At 39.3% G+C, this 18,657-nt stretch overlaps 1 pseudogene; it reads left to right on the forward strand.

The window, feature by feature from the left end:
- The first annotated feature begins 8,649 nt into the window (after nucleotides 1-8,649).
- Nucleotides 8,650-8,768, forward strand: LOC116890619 (annotated as a pseudogene).
- Nucleotides 8,769-18,657: the final 9,889 nt, after the last annotated feature.

The raw sequence follows: 18,657 nt of genomic DNA on the forward strand, positions 1-18,657 counted from the left end.
CCCTCTTCTCTCCTGTTTCTCCTCTTCATCCCACACTTGACTCTATGTGTAATTTCCCTGTCTGCTGGATCCTCTCTGTGTGTAATTTCCCTGTCTGCTGGATCCCTTCAAGGGAGTGGCTGTCAAACCACTGCTCCACGCCTCTTGGTATCATATTTCAACTGGGTTCTCTTCGGTTCCACAGGAGTTATTTACTAATATATGAAATTATTTTTGATTATCATGATTAGGGAAGAAGTAATAGCCTGTGGCAGACAAAGGCCCAGGATGCTGCCAAAAACCCTTCAATACACAACAAAGAATTATCTGACTACAATGTCTGTGGTGCCGTGGACCAGGGTTGGAGGGGGGTGGTACTGAGTATTGTGAGCTGCTCTCAGTGATTTTTTTTCCCAAGAGTACTAAGCTGTGTACTTCCCAGGTTGGTGGGATTGCTCTCAATGGACAGAAGAGATAAAAGTGCTTCCTCCCAAACCTGTGGAACTGAGTTCCATCTCTGGTTATCTAGCACATCTGGAAGGAAAGAAAGGACTCCAGCAAATTGTCCTCTGACCTCCACACACATGCTGCATGCACAAAAATAAATAAATAAATAAATAAATAAATAAATAAATAAATAACACAGTTTTTTCTTTTTTTTATTTTGTGGTTTTTTTTTTCATCTTTATTAACTTGAGTGTTTCTTATTTACATTTCAATTGTTATTCCCTTTCCCAGTTTCCTGGCCAACATCCCCCTAGCCCCCCCCCCCTTCTCTATGGGTGTTCCCCTCCCCATCCTCCCCCCATTGCCGCCCTCCCCCCAACAATCACGTTCACTGGGGGTTCAGTCTTAGCAGGACCCAGGGCTTCCCCTTCCACTGGTGCTCTTACTAGGATATTCATTGCTACCTATGAGGTTGGAGCCCAGGGTCAGTCCATGTATAGTCTTTAAGTAGTGGCTTAGTCCCTGGAAGCTCTGGTTGCTTGGCATTGTTATTAACACAGTTTTTAAGAGCTGTGTGCTTTCCTAAAATCACAGTGCACGAGCTGGGTACAATTGAAATGTCCTTTTGTTTGGGGTTGGGGAATCTAATGAAATGGGTGGGTTATTGCTTTTTACTTCATGCTTATGGAGAGCTCCGACTAACAATTGTCCTTCATTGTTCTAGTTAATAAGAACTAATCTATTAATAAGAAGGGCAATGGAGCTGCAGGTCTTTTGTTTTTCCTCCGAAATGCAGCATAACTGGGAGAACAGACGGGGCAGTGGCAGTGATCTGCCCTGAGCAAGCTGAGCATCACTGATACTGGACTTTTTTTTTAATCACTAAAGAAATGCTTAATTTTATATATTTTTATATAAAGAATAATGTTCTGTCCTTTAAAAAAAAATAATTTCCGAGTGAGCTTTTCCTTTTTAATCCCTCATGAAGCCTTAGGTAGCTTGGAGCGTTAGCCCTTGTGACCTGTCATCTTCATTTTTATTATAATTGCTTATTGGGGCTCCCTGCTCGGTTCTTACCCACTGTGTAGGTCTTTACAGACTTTTTGGATGTGAGAGCATTTTCTCGGTTTTAAATTAAGAAAAGTCATTTCTTGACACAGCCTCGCTGTTCTCGTACTTTCCTCTCTCTCTCTCTCTCTTTCCACTAGAGTGTTCAAGTGGAAGGTCTTTTGTACTGTGTTTTGATTAGCCTTCTCTTCTAACCTCCTATGGTGGGAGAGCAGAAATAGACCTACAAGAACCAATGCAAGCTGGGTCAACAAAAGCTTTTCTCTGGTTCTGGTGGAGGTTTCTTTCCTTTCTTTCTTGACTGGATCTATCAGGCAGGAGATGTGTTGGGAAAAAGAGAGAGGGGGTGACCCAATTTTAACAAACTGACCAGGCACCATAACACTCTTTTCACAATAGAGTCTGATAGCTGCCTTGCCTCCTGTATGATCTGTCTCCCTTTTGCTAGGTTTCCATTTTTTTCTGCATTATATTTTATAAAGCTCATAGCTGCATATGAGTTTGTGTATATGTGTGTGTGTACTTGTGTGCATTTTCTTCCTCTCTCTCTCTCTCTCTCTCTCTCTCTCTCTCTCTCTCTCTCTCCCCCCACCCCATTTGTAAACTGCTGCCTCTGCATAATTAAGAGACTATGCTATCCTCCCAGATGATTCTAGAAATTTTATATCCATGATATCCATAAATCTGATAGTTACAAAATAAATAATAAAAGTATCTCTTTGAGGTCTTGGGGAGATACCTTGGTAGTTATAAGAGCATTGGTTACTTGTCCACAGAACCCCATTTAAGTCCCAGTATCCACATGGTGGCTCCCAATTGTCTATAACTTTAGTTCCCAGTGATCTGACACCTTCTAGCTTTGGAAGGCACCAGGCACACACAAGTTACACAGATATACATGCTGACAAAACAGTCATGTACATGAAATAAAATGAAATTAATTTTAAAGTAGCTTTTTTAGTACATGGTAAAATGAAGTTTCTAAGTTTTTTGAGATCATGAAAATAAATCTGCTTAAATTATTTGATAAACTATATAAATATAATGTGTCAGGACCCATGTAAGGCTCTAGAAAAATAACATGATGCTCTCTCTAGAGGGTCATTATCTGTTAGAGAACACAGCCAAGCAAAGGATCACTAACAGAATAGAAATAAGCAGTACCTAGAAATCCATGGAGCATCCCAGAAACACACAGGTACTAAAGACCAAACCAACAGTCACCTGAGCTTTGACCCACCCACAAAACTGAGAATTAAAGACTTTTCTTATAATTTAGCTGCCTTGAGCATTTCATTATAGTAATGCAGAGCTAGACCAATATTTAGGATAAATAGTATTTTATTCAAAGAGAAGACAGAATTTCATTTGTACTTTTTTATTTCAGAACAAAAACACCTTAGGTGTGGGGACTGTTAAAGAAAACAAAAGAACAAAACCAAAAGATTATACTTACTACCTCATCAAAATATTCTGTATATTATTATTCTGTCAAACTTTGTAAAAGATATAATTGGTACCTAAGTCGTATTTTCAAGGATGTCTGCCCTATAGATGCCCTGTCCATCTTTCTATATGATCTTTCCATTTTGTGATTGTTTCTCTCATCCCTTTCTTGACTACCAACCTTCAATTTCTCAGATAACATTTGTCATTTTTAGCCAAGTAGCCACTATCTCAGTAATAAAACATGAGGGAGAAATTGAATCCTTAACACTTTTTACCAATTATCAGAGAAAAATCCATTTAGTGTTGGGGACATCTTTATTGCTAGTCATTAATTCTTTTAGTTCGTAATAGAAAAATCATAAAAAGATCCCAACTTTTTAGCTAATATTGTATGTGCCTTAAAAGTGTGATTAAATGCCCAACAGTGGGAAGAGGGAACTCGTAGAGTTCACCTCCAATAGAAAAAAGAGACATCGAGTGGAGGGGTGGGGTTGCCATCCCACAGTCAAAAACTCTGTCTCAGAATTGTTCTTGTCTAAAATAACTGCAGGGACAAAAATGGAGAAGAGACTGAGAGAAAGGAGGTCCACTGACTGGCCTAATGTGGGATCCATCTCAAGAGGGCCTCCAAGGCCTGACACTATTACTGACGCTATGGTGTGCTTACAGACAGGAGCCTAGCATGGCTGTCCTCTAAGAGGCCCAACAAGGAGCTGACTGAGACAGATGCAGACACTTACACCCAACCATGGGACCCCTGTGGTTGAATTAGGAAAAGGCTAGAAGAGCTGGAAAGGAAAACAATATAGGAGGACCAGCAGTCTCAACTAACCTGGACCCCTGAGATCTCTCAGACACTGAGTCACCAACCTGGAAGCATACATGAGCTGGTCCAAGGCCCCAAAACATATACAGCTGAGGACTGCCTGGTGTGGCCTCAGTGGGAGAAGATGCGACTAACCTTCAAGAGACTTGAGGTCCCTGGGAATTGGGAGTTCTGGCAAGGGGTGTGGGGGGACATCCTCTTGGACACAGAGGGGAGGAGGAATGGGACGAGGAACTCTGGGAGTGTGGACCCAGAGGGGGACAAGGACTAGATTTTAAATAAATAAAAGTAATTAAAACAAAAACAAAAACAAAAACAAAACACAGGATGTTGGATGGGAAAGAGGTATAGGTTGATCTGGAAAAAGTTGGAAGACAAATATCATCAAAATATATATCATATCAAAGTCTCAAAGTATTAATAAAATATTATTGAAAACATGCAACTTAGAAACTCTAATAGAATAAAAATCATAAATTCCATCTCAGGCAATATTTGATTCATAAAATAAGGCTTCCTGTGAATATCAATATATCTATAATTTTCTTAAAGTTGTGTTTTGTTTGTCAGGCTGATTAGATTTTTTTTTCTGGTCAACTTGACCCAATCTTGTATCATCTAGGAAGAGCAAAGCTCAACTGAGAAAATGCCTTCATCAGATTTGCCTTTAGGTAAATCTGCAGCACATTTATTATTATTATTATTATTATTATTATTATTATTATTATTATTATTATTATCATCATCATCATCATCATCATTGAAGTGGGAGCGTCCAGCTCACTATAGATGGGGCCAGCCCTGGACATGTGGTCTTAGGTTGTCTAAAAGTATAAGCTCAGCAAGTCACAAAGGCAAGACAGTAAGCAGAATTCTTCCATGGTTTCTGCTCTGTTCCTGCCTCTCGGCATCTGTCTTGATCTCTTCCTGCTCTGGTTTCTCATTATGAGCAACTGTAAAAGACGCTTTTGGCCATGATGTTTAGTATATATATACTAAAGTACTTGTCATACACAAGAAACATTGGCCAATTCATTAGCTCATAAACACATCTTTGATCACTTTTATTTCAATTAACTTACACATATGGTGCAAGATAGAGGTACAATACTACTTAAATTATGTGTATGCTCACATTTACAGTGTCTTCTAATTTGAGGGTGTGCAAATAGCTCCATTTATATGGGCACTTGCTGACAACCCTGACAACCTAAGTTCCTGCAAAATGTCTTCTGACCAGCACATGTACATGATGGTACACACATACACACACACACACACACACACACACACACACACACACACACACACACAGAGAGAGAGAGAGAGAGAGAGAGAGAGAGAGAGAGAGAGAGAGAGATGCACACAGCATATTTGAATGTAATGTAAAAGTTAAATGTGGATTTAGTGTAAGATCTTTCTGTTTTATGAGGAATATTTGTAGCCTAAACTTTGATGGTGAATTAAACAATTATTAAATGATGAGAGGCATTACACTGGACTATTGCGATTTATCAGCCTATCTGCTCTGCAATGAGGAAAACATTTTTGGAGTCACAAAGGCTTGAACAGCTCGTAAAGCACTCACAAAAGCACCATTGAACATGACTACAAAAATGACAGAATGACAGGACAGGCCACTTCAAATGAAGCATAGGATCTGTATCAAAGACATTTATATTTGAACAATTACAAATGTCAAAAGCTTGTAAATAGTAATTTAGTCCCAAAAAAGAAAATAATAACCTAGGATAAATCAAACAAGACACATTATGCATCAGCAAATTTAGGCAATTCTCAAAGATAATACCAGCCTGAACCAAGAGAGGGCTCTTTGTCCAGACAGATGGGAATGTAACCTCAGGAAATCTTGTGCAATATTGTTGAGGTTCTAGTTCAAGTTTTAAGATTAGGCAAATAAGCAGCAATACAAAAAATGTCCATCTCTAAAGAGAGGTTTATGTGCTTGCTGTGTGAGCGATCAATCAGGTAAAGGTAAAATTTAAGAATCTTATTTCTGTTGAAAAGGAGAAAAAGCCATGCTCGCGAGTATTTAACTATTAATATGACTAGAAATCAATCTATACTCAAATAATTTTGTGTTTTATAGGAAACTCTTCCCAAAGGGCAAAAATTGAGAATTTAACAAGAATGGTTGCATTTTTTAGTTAATGTTAAAGAGTCTCCTAACATAGTACACACATCACCCAAAATAAATTAAAGGAATATATTACCAACCTCTGGGCCAACTGACTCTTAGTTAATGGGCAGATAAAGAACACTCATTTTTAATGTCACAAGATAAACAAAGTGAACTGACAGCTGAGAATTTTAGAACTTGTTCTCCTAATCTCAGAAACAGTGTCTCTTCATCCACATTGACAATAAAGAAGGATAAACTGATGACCAAGTAGGGCCAAGAAGCTGTTTTGTGAGGAGACTCTTCCTGGAGAGATGTTACACACACATCTACTCACCCAAATTAAAGAGCCCACAACAAATCAGAATAAAGAGCGATTTGTTGAAGCTTGACGTTATTGGGGTTGCTTACAGGAACGTGGGTGAGGAGTTGCTTGCAGGAGCAGAAATTACACAGATAGAGCTACATGAACAAATCCCATTCTAGCACTGGTGACAGCTCACAAAGCTGGGAACCTGGAGCATTCTGCACAGCTGAAGGAAGCTCAACGTTGAAGGCTGTCCTTTCTACATGACTCAGTTGATCTAAACTTCGTCAAGGCATCTCTGTTGGTTTCTGCTTCTTCCAAGTAACTGATCTTGTCTCAGAGTCTTTGCAGCTTGTCTTGTCTAAGAATTTTCTTCAGTTTAGCTAGTGTGAGAGTGACTCTCGTCAGTTTTTGTTACTTAATCTGACCGGAATAGGCTTAGTGAATCTAGTTAGTTTCGGGAACTTCCTGAAGTTATGTTGAGTCCTTTACCTCTGTGCATAAATTGCTTCCTTGCAAGATAGAATGTTTCAGTCTCAAAAGAAACTATTCTACAACAAAAAGTGAAACTGGGCCTAAGGCTACTCAAATTCGAAATTATATATTACAGTGAATAGTAGTATAGAACATGTGTGTTTTAATAATGTAAGAAGTGACTGCTTCTCCTAAAAGAACATCATGCTATAGAGAGAATATCTACCTTTATGTATGTGGTTCATGCTAAAATTAAATCAAGTATGTTATTGGTATGTATCAATCCATTGTGGGCAAATTTATAAGTGAATTAAACTCCATGGTTTCTGTGCTGTTTTTTGTTTTGTACGTCTTTACATTTTTAAGATGAAGTTGGATGGATAGAGAGATGAGGGAATGATCTGGTTGGAATTTTGAAAGGGGAAGATAGATGATTGAAATATCTCATATGAAAAAATTCTCAGTGTCTGTGTGTGTGTGTGTGTGTGTGTGTGTGTGTTTTAAAGAAAGACCATGACCACACAACTTTGATGAACTGAAAACTTATAACTCATCCAAAAGAAGAGTTTTAGAAATTCAAGCTCATTACTCAATATATCAAATTGTGTTTGCTGGAATAGGTTTGTGACTCTTGGGGAAACAGAAATTTAGAAAATGAATTGCATGCACGAATCCTTACATAATAGTGACAGACATTTAAAAGAGGATGGCACAATGAATTAACGTCAGACAAAGAAATATGTATTCCAATTAAATCTCCTACTGCTCTGACAGTCAGTGGCATCAATAATCAAAATATCTTGAATAGAGCTTCAAGACTGACTGAAATAACTGTGTCACTTACACATACAACAAGATTTCCAACAACAACAGAGGATGTAAAAGAGTGCATCCTCTGAATCTTAAAAATTGTTAATACTAATAATTATTTTGTTATTACTAATAATTAATAATTGTTAGTAAAAGCAGAAGAGAATGCATTGCAGTCAACAAAAGATATTTTAAAGATGTTAAATTCCTACACTGGGGAATTGAGCCTTCACAGGACCAAAGGTCTCTCCTACCATTGATTCCCTACAGGGCCATCTTCTGCTACATATGCTGCTGGAGCTATGGGTCACTCAATGTGTACTCTTTGGTTGAATCAAAATTCTTAATAGATTAGCTTTTGTCATCAAAATGTTTGAGAGTGGTTAAGGAGATGACAAAGCAGAAAACGTGTTGGCTACATAATCCCTGAATGTTAGAGCCCACATAAAGCTGGGTGTTTTAGCATGATATAATGATTAACATGACCTAAGTGTTCCTGTAGGAGAAACGAGAAGCAAAAACAGGAGAATTTCTGTAAGCTTTACGCCCAGCCAGACTCATAGGTAGGTAGAGGCAGTTTGGAGCAGGGACTCTCTTACATAAATGGAGGAAGGAGTTAAGACAGATAGACAACTGAGGTTGTCTTCTGATCTACTTGTACATATGTAACATCTGAGTCTACACATACGAGAGAGAGAGAGAGAGAGAGAGAGAGAGAGAGAGAGAGAGAGAGAGAGAGAGAGAGAGAGATTTCTTTTTAAGATTTCGAATCACTGCATTGGGAATATTATACAACAGACATTGTTTTCTCCCTGAAATAATATACTAAAAATTTCCACTATAAAAACTCATAGAAGAATGGAGGAGGAGGAATGGAGGAAGACAGACTGCCTGCATGTATGTATGTATGTATGTATGTATGTATGTATGTATGTATGTATCTGTGTGTACAGAAAGTCTTTAAAACCCAAGGAAGGCAAACTCACCTCTCTTGCATTTTTGCTGACTTATAATATAAAACTAAGGCTTAACTGAGTGATCTGTAATGAACCACAAACTCAGTGACAGAATCCTGGTTTCAAGTTGTTATTCCTATGAGGTTTGGAATTAACCACTGTTTTAGAATTTTATTGTAACAATTCATCATAGTTGTACAACCCTACTACCCTGAATGTGCCCAATCTTGTCTGATCTTGGAAGCTAAGCAGGGTTGGGCCTGGTTAATATTTGGATAGAAGTCTGCCTGGGAATACCAGGTGCTGTAGGCTTAAAAAGAAAGAAAAGAAAGAAAGAAAGAAAGAAAGAAAGAAAGAAAGAAAGAAAGAAAGAGAGAGAGAAAGGAAGAAAGGAAGAAAATAATTCATCAAAGAACAGGTAACACAGAATGGCAATTTTTTTTCTTTTCTTTTTTTCGGAGCTGGGGACCGAACCCAGGGCCTTGTGCTTGCTAGGCAAGCACTCTACCACTGAGCTAAATCCCCAACCCCGGCAAATTTTTGTGAAATAAATTGAAATATTTATTAAGTGGTAGATCTCAAGAATGAAAATCTAATCCCCCATTTTGTAGGCACTTTTCACGGGCCAAATGTTATAAACATTGATCATGATCAGACAGACATGAAGATGAATAAAATGCTATCTCTGATGCCCAGATTTCCCAATTACACTCTATACAAAACTTTCCAAATAAATAATGACAGCGCTGTCTGCAAGTGCCTGTCATTGCTTCTTATTTCTCAATGAAATGATTTATTCTCTTAAGTAGAATTACATTCTTAAAAATATTCTTTTATCTCTTTAATGATTTTAGTCTCCCTGGTCAAACTAATTTTGTTAGCCAGAACAACAAAAATATCAATCACAAATGACAATCTGCCTGGTTTATCATGGTCCTCAATCGGATCAGGCTCTAAGAAAAATATTACTCCTAAAATCTGCATGTTTATATGATTTGAAATAAGTGGTCACATGATAAAATCACTTCTAACATGGAGAATGAGCCTAATTCCAAATTTATGCAGCAAGAGCACATATGGATAAGGAGGAAAGATAGAATAGATTTAATAAACAATATTTTTGAAAAATTTTCTTAAAGAAACATCCACCCCAATTCGATTGAATTATTTGTTCAGTCATCAATGGAATGGTTAGAGTCAGAAGTCTGCTATGAAGAATATGATGTTTTAGACCAGGGTATTTGAAAGTCAGTAAGATAAAATTTCTCTCCTTCAAGAATCTCCATTCTAAAAGGAAAATGTAATGTGGTTAAACAAAATGTAACATAATATTTAATAAATATTATACGGAAAACTACAGCCAGTTAGGGGTTAATGTAGGAGCAATGTAGGCGTTACATGATTATAATTTAAATTGAGGCTTTTTCAACAAGATAATAATGGCTTTGACTCCTAACACATCCTTGAAAGATATTGGTAAAGTTTAGAATCAGAGATGGTTAGGAAATACAAGTGCTAATACATGGTCTGAGAATAAAGGCATAAGATAGGTCAACACTATGGATATTTAACAAGGAAAAAAGGCAAAGAGGTGTTAGACAAACAACCAAAATATGTGATAATTTTATAGGAATAAAGATTGAAGAGAGCCATTTATGAGTAGAAGAGTGTAGCTGGACTGCATTATCCTGGAATCATGAGGTATTTTTAAATGAAAATACAAGGGAATAGTCATTTCTTTATAATCATTTAAAAAATATTTTGAAGAGCCAGTAGGATCAAAGTTCCAGATTAACCTGGTCTGTATGGGAATAAAATGTCTCAAGAAACGTGTGTATGTGTATGTGTGAGTGAGAGTGTCTGTTTGTGTGTGTATGTGTATGTGTATGTGTGAGTGAGAGTGTCTGTGTGTGTGTGTGTGTGTGTGTGTGTTTTTAACTGATGTAGAGATATGGAAAATAAGAAAATATAAGTGCAAAGAATATAAGAAAATATAAGTACAGAAAATTCTAAGGCCAGAGAAATGAGCAGCATTTCCTTGAAAGGACCACAAGGACTAAGTCTCATCAATGATTAAGGTAATTGAGTCAAGAAGAAAAGATGGCTGGAGCACCCTGTAGAGTCAGAGGTATTTTGTAAAGACATGAGACATGGATGGAGGTAAGAGAAGGAAATGCCTGAAAAGCAGAATAAACTGGTGAATATTGGAGGAAAGAAACCATATAGCCAAATGTGGCCTAACGTTCTTTTCTATTAGTAGTATCTATTCATTTTATATTTTTACATTCCAAATATTGTCCCCTCAGGCTCCCTTTGCAGAGTTTTTCCACCCTTGCCCCCTCCCCTTCATGTCTGACAGGGTGACCCAGTCCCTAAACATCTCCCCTCCCTGGGGCATAAAGTCTCTACAGGATTGGGTGCATATTCTCCCACTGAGGCCAGACTTGGCAGCCCTCTGCTATATATGTGTTAGGGTTTCTGACTAGCATCTGTAAGCTCTTTGGTTGGTGGCTCAGTCTTTGGGAGCTCCCAAAGACACTTTTGGTCTTTGGGGTTGCCATCCCCTTCAGATTTTTCAATCCTTCCTCTAACTCTTCCATGGAGTCCCTGACCTTAGTCCAATGTTTTGCTGTGAATATCTGCATTTGTCTCAGTCAGCTGCTGGTAGAGCCTCTCAGAGGACAGCCATGCTATGATCCTGTCTGCAAGCACAATACAGCATGGGTAATGGTGTCAGAGTTTGGTGTCTGCCCATGTGATGGATACCAAGTTGGGATGGTCTCTGGTCGGCAATTCATTCAGTCTCTGCTTCGTTTTCTCCCTGTATTTATTTTAGACAGAAACAATTTCGGGTGGAAAATTTTGAAGGTGGATTAGTACCCCGTTCCTTCACTGAGGGCCCTGTCTAACTATTGCAGATGGTTTCCCACTGTTGGGCATTTTGACTAAGGTCACCCACATTGAGTCTTGGAAGCCATTCCTATCCCAGGTATCTTGACTTCCTAAAGGTTCCTCCCACCACTGGCCAGGCATTTTTAAGAGGAAAGATTTGCAATTTATATGTATTCATAAATGACAATCTGTAATAATTAATAAGTGCTAAACCCCCAGAGCTCCCTGCTTCCAAATTCTGTGGGAGAGAGAGCTCATCGCCCAGACATGCGGGCAATTCTGAGACTGCAGGGCAGGAGAGACCATCACTTCTGCCTACCTCTGCCCACATTCCTGGCCCAAGAGGAAACTGTATAGAGCCTCTGGGAACAGGAAGATAGGGGCAGTCAAGCTGCAGGAGCCCTGCAGTCCAGACTGCGCCCTGATCTGAACGGACCCAGTCAAACAGCTCCCTGTACCTGAATCCCCTGGGAGGGAGAGCTAGATCTTCAGAGGGGCAGACACGCCTGGGAAACCAGAAGAGAGGAGACTACACTCTACCCACATTTCTGACTCTAGAGGAAAACCCCTAGCACCATCTGGGCCACCTGTGGGCAGGGACACAGGAGAAGGAGGGGCAGGCCTTTCTGGTTGCTGGCCTCATGGAGAGCTGAAACCTAGCCCCGAGAAGCGACTTCAGACCTGAGACGAGAAGTAATACTAACTTTTTTGCTCCAAGTGACCTGCCTGGTGGACTAAGGACACAGGCCCACAGGAATGCCTACATACCTGAAAGCAGAACACTCTGTTCCCATAACTGGCTGAAATAAAACAAGAAAACAGGTCTACAGCACTCCTGACACACAGGCCTATAGGACAGTCAAGCCACTGTCAGAAATAGGAGAACAAGGTACACCAGAGACAAACTGATGGTGAGAGGCAAGGGCAGGAAGCCAAGCAACAGAAACCAAGACTACATGGCATCAACGGACCCAATTCTCCCACCAAAGCAAACACTGAATATCCAAACATACCAGAAAGCAAGATCTAGATTTGAAACCACATTTGATCATGATGATAGAGGAAATTGTCTGAAGAAGCAAACTGGAGTAGCCATTCTAATATTGAAAAAAATCGATTTTCAACCAAAAGTCATTGAAAAAGATAAAGAAGGACACTTCATATTCATCAAAGGAAAAATCCACCAAGATGAACTCTCAATCCTAAATAACTATGCTCCAAATACAAGGGCACCTATATACATAAAACAAAACTTACTAAAGCTCAAAGCACGCATTGCACCTCACAGAATAATAGTAGGAGATTTCAACACCCCACTCTCATCAATGGACAGCTATAGAAACAGAAAATAAATATAGACATAGACAGACTAACAGAAGTTATAAACCAGATGGACTTAACAGATATTTACAGAACATTCTATCCTAAAACAAAAGGATATACACTCTTCTCACCACCTCATGGTACTTTATCCCAATTTGACCATATAATCGGGCAAAAAAACAGGCCTCAACAGATACAGAAAGATAGAAATAATCCCATGTATCCTATCAGACCACCACGGGCTAAAGCTGTTCTTCAATAACAATAAGGAAAGAAAGCACACATATACATGGAAATTGAACAATGCTCAACTCAGTGATGACCTGGTCAAGGAAGAAATAAAGAAAGAAATATGTCTTTTTAGAATTTAATGAAAATGAAGGTACAACATACCAAAACTTATGGGACACAATGAAAGCTGGGCTAAGAGGAAAATTCATAGCTCTGAGTGCCTGCAGAAACCGGGAGAGAACATATATCAGCAGCTTGACAGCACACCTAAAAGCTCTAGAACAAAAAGAAGCAAATACACCCAGGAGGAGTAGAAGGCAGGAAATGATCAAACTCAGAGCTGAAATCAAGCAAGTAGAAACAAAAAGGACTATACAAAGAACCAACAGAACTAAAAGCTGGTTCTTTGAGAAAATCAACAAGATAGATAAACCCTTAGCCAGACAAACGAGAGGACACAGAGAGTGTGTCCAAATTAACAAAATCAGAAATGAAAAGGGAGACAAAACAACAGAATCAGAGGAAATTCAAAAAATCATCAGATCCCACTGCAAAAGCCCATATTCAACAAAACTTGAAAATCTGTAGGAAATGGACAATTTCCTAGACAGATACCAGATACAGAAGTTAAATGAGGAACAGATATACCATTTAAACAACCCCATAACTCCTAAAGAAATAGAAGCAATCATTAAAATTATCCCAACCAAAAAGAACCCAGGTCCAGATGGGTTTAGTGCAGAATTCTATCAGACCTTCGTAGAAGACCTCATACCAATACTATCCAAACTATTCCTCAAAATTGAAACAGATGGAGCGCTACCGAATTCCTTCTATAAAGTCACAATTACTCTTATACCTAAACCACACAAAGACCCAACGAAGAAATAGAACTTCGGACCAATTTCCCTTATGAATATCGACCCAAAAATACTTAATAAAATTCTTACAAACCGAATCCAAGAACTCATCAAAACAATCATCCATCATGACCAAGTAGGCTTCATCCCAGGCATGCAGGGATGGTTTAATATACGGAAAACCATCAACGCAATCCACTATATAAACAAACTGAAAGATAAAAACCACATGATCATTTCATTAGATGCTGAGAAAGCATTTGGCAAAATTCAACACCCCTTCATGATAAAAGTCCTGTAAAAACAGGAATTCAAGGCCCATACCTAAACATAGTAAAAGCCATATACAGCAAACCAGTAGCTAACATTAAACTAAATGGAGAGAAACTTGAAGCAATCCCACTAAAAATCAGGGACTAGACAAGGCTGCCTTACCTCTCCCTACTTATTCAATATAGTTCTTGAAATTCTAGCCAGAGCAATCAGACAACAAAAGGAGATCAAGTGGATACAGATTGGAAAAGAAGAAGTCAAAATATCACTATTTGCAGATGATATGATAGTATATTTAAGTGATCCCAAAAGTTCCACTAGAGAACTACTAAAGCTGATAAACACCTTCAGCAAAATGGCTGGGTATAAAATTAACTCAAATAAATCAGTAGCCTTCCTCTACACAAAAGAGAAACAAGCCGAGAAAAAAATTAGGGAAACGATACCCTTCATTATAGTCCCACTTCGGTGTGACTTTAACCAAGCAAGTAAAAGATGGGTATGATAAGAACTTCAAGCATCTGAAGAAAGAAATTGAAGAAAATCTCAGAAGATGGAAAGATCTCCCGTGCTCATGAATTGGCAGGATTAATGTAGTAAAAATGGCAATTTTACCAAAAGCAATCTACAGATTCAATGCAATCCCCATTAAAATTCTAATCTAGCTTCCTGGTCACTGCCACCGCGGAGAGCCCGTGGGCAGAACCCCTCGAGCGAACTCGAGCCTCGGGACCAAAGGTAAGACTAACTTATCTGCTGCAAGTGACTTGCCGGGTGGAATCGGGACAACAGAGGCAGAATCCGATATCCACTGACGCCTCTTTCGCGTACGGGGACTCCCACACGCACGAATCCCGGCCCGCAGCAGCTCTCTGCTCCCAGAACCCGGTGGAGAGATACTTACCGCCTGGTCAGGTGGGCACTCCTGAGGCTGCAGAGCAGAAGAGACCACCAACACTGCCCACCCCTGCCCACATCCCTGGCCCAAGAGGAAACTGTATAAGGCCCTGGGCTCCCGTGGGAGAGGGCCCAGGTGAGGCAGGAGCCCTGCCTGAGACACCGCCGGAACCTGAAGGAAACAGACCGGATAAACAGTTCTCTGCACCCAAATCCCGTGGGAGGGAGAGCTAAACCTTCAGAGAGGCAGACACGCCTGCGAAACCAGAAGAGACTGCTCTCTACACACATTGCTGATTCCAGAGGAAAACACGGAGGCCATCTGGAACCCTGGTGCAATGAGGCTCCCCGGAAGAGGCGGGCAAGATCTTCCCGTTGCTGCCACATGAGAGCCCGTGGGCAGCACCCTGCATGAGCGAACTCGAACCTCGGGACCACAGGTAAGACCAACTTTTCTGCTGCAAGAGAACTGCCTGGTGAACTCAAGACACAGGCCACAGGAACAGCTGAAGACCTGTAGAGGGACAAAAACTACACACGAAAAGCAGAACACTCTGTCCCCATAACTGGCTGAAAGAAAAACAGTAAAACAGGTCTACACTCCTGACACACAGGCTTATAGGACAGTCTAGCCACTGTCAGAATTAGCAGAACAAAGTAACACTAGAGATAATCTGATGGCGAGAGGCAAGCGAGGAACACAAGCAACAGAAACCAAGACTACATGGCATCATCGAGCCCAATTCTCCCACCAAAACAAACATGGAATATCCAAACACACCAGAAAAGCAAGATCTAGTTTCAAAATCAGATTTGATCATGATGCTGGAGGACTTCAAGAAAGACGGAAGAACTCCCTTTAGAGAACAAGTAGAAGCCTACAGAGAGGAATCGCAAAAAATCCCTGAAAGAATTCCAGGAAAACACAAACAAACAGTTGAAGGAATTAAAAATGGAAATAGAAGCAATCAAGAAAGAACATATGGAAACAACCCTGGATATAGAAAACAAAAAGAAGAGACAAGGAGCTGTAGATACAAGCTTCACCAACAGAATAAAAGAGATGGAAGAGAGAATCTCAGGAGCAGAAGATTCCATAGAAATCATTGACTCAACTGTCAAAGATAATGTAAAAGCGGAAAAAAGCTACTGGTCCAAAACATACAGGAAATCCAGGACTCAATGAGAAGATCAAACCTAAGGATAATAGGTATAGAAGAGAGTGAAGACTCCCAGCTAAAAGGACCAGTACATATCTTCAACAAAATCATAGAAGAAAACTTCCCTAACCTAAAAAAAGAGATACCCATAAGCATACAAGAAGCCTACAGAACTCCAAATAGATTGGACCAGAAAAGAAACACCTCCCGTCACATAATAGTCAAAACACTAAACGCTCAAAATAAAGAAAGAATATTAAAAGCAGTAAGAGAAAAAGGTCAAGTAACATATAAAGGCAGACCTATCAGAATCACACCTGACTTCTCGCCAGAAACTATGAAGGCCAGAAGATCCTGGACTGATGTCATACAGACCCTAAGAGAACACAAATGCCAGCCCAGGCTACTGTATCCTGCAAAACTCTCAATTAACATAGATGGAGAAACCAAGATATTCCATGACAAAACCAAATTTACACAATATCTTTCTACAAATCCAGCACTACAAAGGATAATAAATGGTAAAGCCCAACATAAGGAGGCAAGCTATACCCAAGAAGAGGCAAGAATCTAATCGTCTTGGCAACAAAACAAAGAGAAGAAAAGCACACAAACACAACCTCACATCCAAATATGAATATAACAGGAAGCAATAATCACTATTCCTTAATATCTCTCAACATCAATGGCCTCAACTCCCCAATAAAAAGACATAGATTAACAAACTGGATACGCAACGAGGACCCTGCATTCTGCTGCCTACAGGAAACACACCTCAGAGACAAAGACAGACACTACCTCAGAGTGAAAGGCTGGGAAACAACTTTCCAAGCAAATGGTCAGAAGAAGCAAGCTGGAGTAGCCATTCTAATATCAAATAAAATCAATTTCCAACTAAAAGTCATAAAAAAAGATAAGGAAGGACACTTTTATATTCATCAAAGGAAAAATCCACCAAGATGAACTCTCAATCCTAAATATCTATGCCCCAAATACAAGGGCACCTACACATAAAAAAAGAAACCTTACTAAAGCTCAAAACACACATTGCACCTCACACAATAATAGTAGGAGATTTCAACACCCCACTCTCATCAATGGACAGATCATGGAAACAGAAATTAAACAGAGACGAGACAGACTAAGAGAAGTCATGAGCCAAATGGACTTAACGGATATTTATAGAACGTTCTACCCTAAAGCAAAAGGATATACCTTCTTCTCAGCTCCTCATGGTACTTTCTCCAAAATTGACCATATAATTGGTCAAAAACAGGCCTCAACAGATACAGAAAGATAGAAATAATCCCATGCCATATCGGACCACCAATGCCTAAAGCTGGTCTTCAATAACAATAAGGAAGAATGCCCACATACGTGGAAACTGAACAATGCTCTACTCAATGATAACCTGGTCAAGGAAGAAATAAAGAAAGAAATTAAAAACTTTTTAGAATTTAATGAAAATGAAGGTACAACATACCCAAACTTATGGGACACAATGAAAGCTGTGCTAAGAGGAAACTCATAGCGCTGAGTGCCTGCAGAAAGAAACAGGAAAGAGCATATGTCAGCAGCTTGACAGCACACCTAAAAGCTCTAGAACAAAAAGAAGCAAATACACCCAGGAAGAGTAGAAGGCAGGAAATAATCAAACTCAGAGCTGAAATCAACCAAGTAGAAAAAAAAAGGACCATAGAAAGAATCAACAGAACCAAAAGTTGGTTCTTTGAGAAAATCAACAAGATAGATAAACCCATAGCCAGACTAACGAGAGGACACAGAGAGTGTGTCCAAATTAACAAAATCAGAAGTGAAAAGGAGACATAACTACAGATTCAGAGGAAATTCAAAAAAATCATCAGATCTTACTATAAAAGCCTATATTCAACAAAACTTGAAAATCTACAGGAAATGGACAATTTCCTAGACAGATACCAGGTACCGAAGTTAAATCAGAACAGATAAACCAGTTAAACAACCCCATAACTCCTAAGGAAATAGAAGCAGTCATTAAAGGCCTCCCAACCAAAAAGAGCCCAGGTCCAGACGGGTTTAGTGCAGAATTCTATCAGACCTTCATAGAAGACCTCATACCAATATTATCCAAACTATTCCACAAAATTGAAACAGATGGAGCACTACCGAATTCCTTCTATGAAGCCACAATTACTCTTATACCTAAACCACACAAAGACCCAACAAAGAAAGAGAACTTCAGACCAATTTCCCTTATGAACATTGACGCAAAAATACTCAACAAAATTCTGGCAAACCGAATCCAAGAGCACATCAAAACAATCATCCACCATGATCAAGTAGGCTTCATCCCAGGCATGCAGGGATGGTTTAATATACGGAAAACCATCAACGTGATCCATTATATAAGCAAACTGAAAGAACAAAACCACATGATCATTTCATTAGATGCTGAGAAAGCATTTGACAAAATTCAACACCCCTTCATGATAAAAGTCCTGGAAAGAATAGGAATACAAGGCCCATACCTAAACATAGTAAAAGCCATATACAGCAAACCAGTTGCTAACATTAAACTAAAATGGA

Source organism: Rattus rattus, chromosome 1 (assembly GCF_011064425.1).
Source record: "Rattus rattus isolate New Zealand chromosome 1, Rrattus_CSIRO_v1, whole genome shotgun sequence".
Classification (NCBI taxonomy): domain Eukaryota; kingdom Metazoa; phylum Chordata; class Mammalia; order Rodentia; family Muridae; genus Rattus; species Rattus rattus.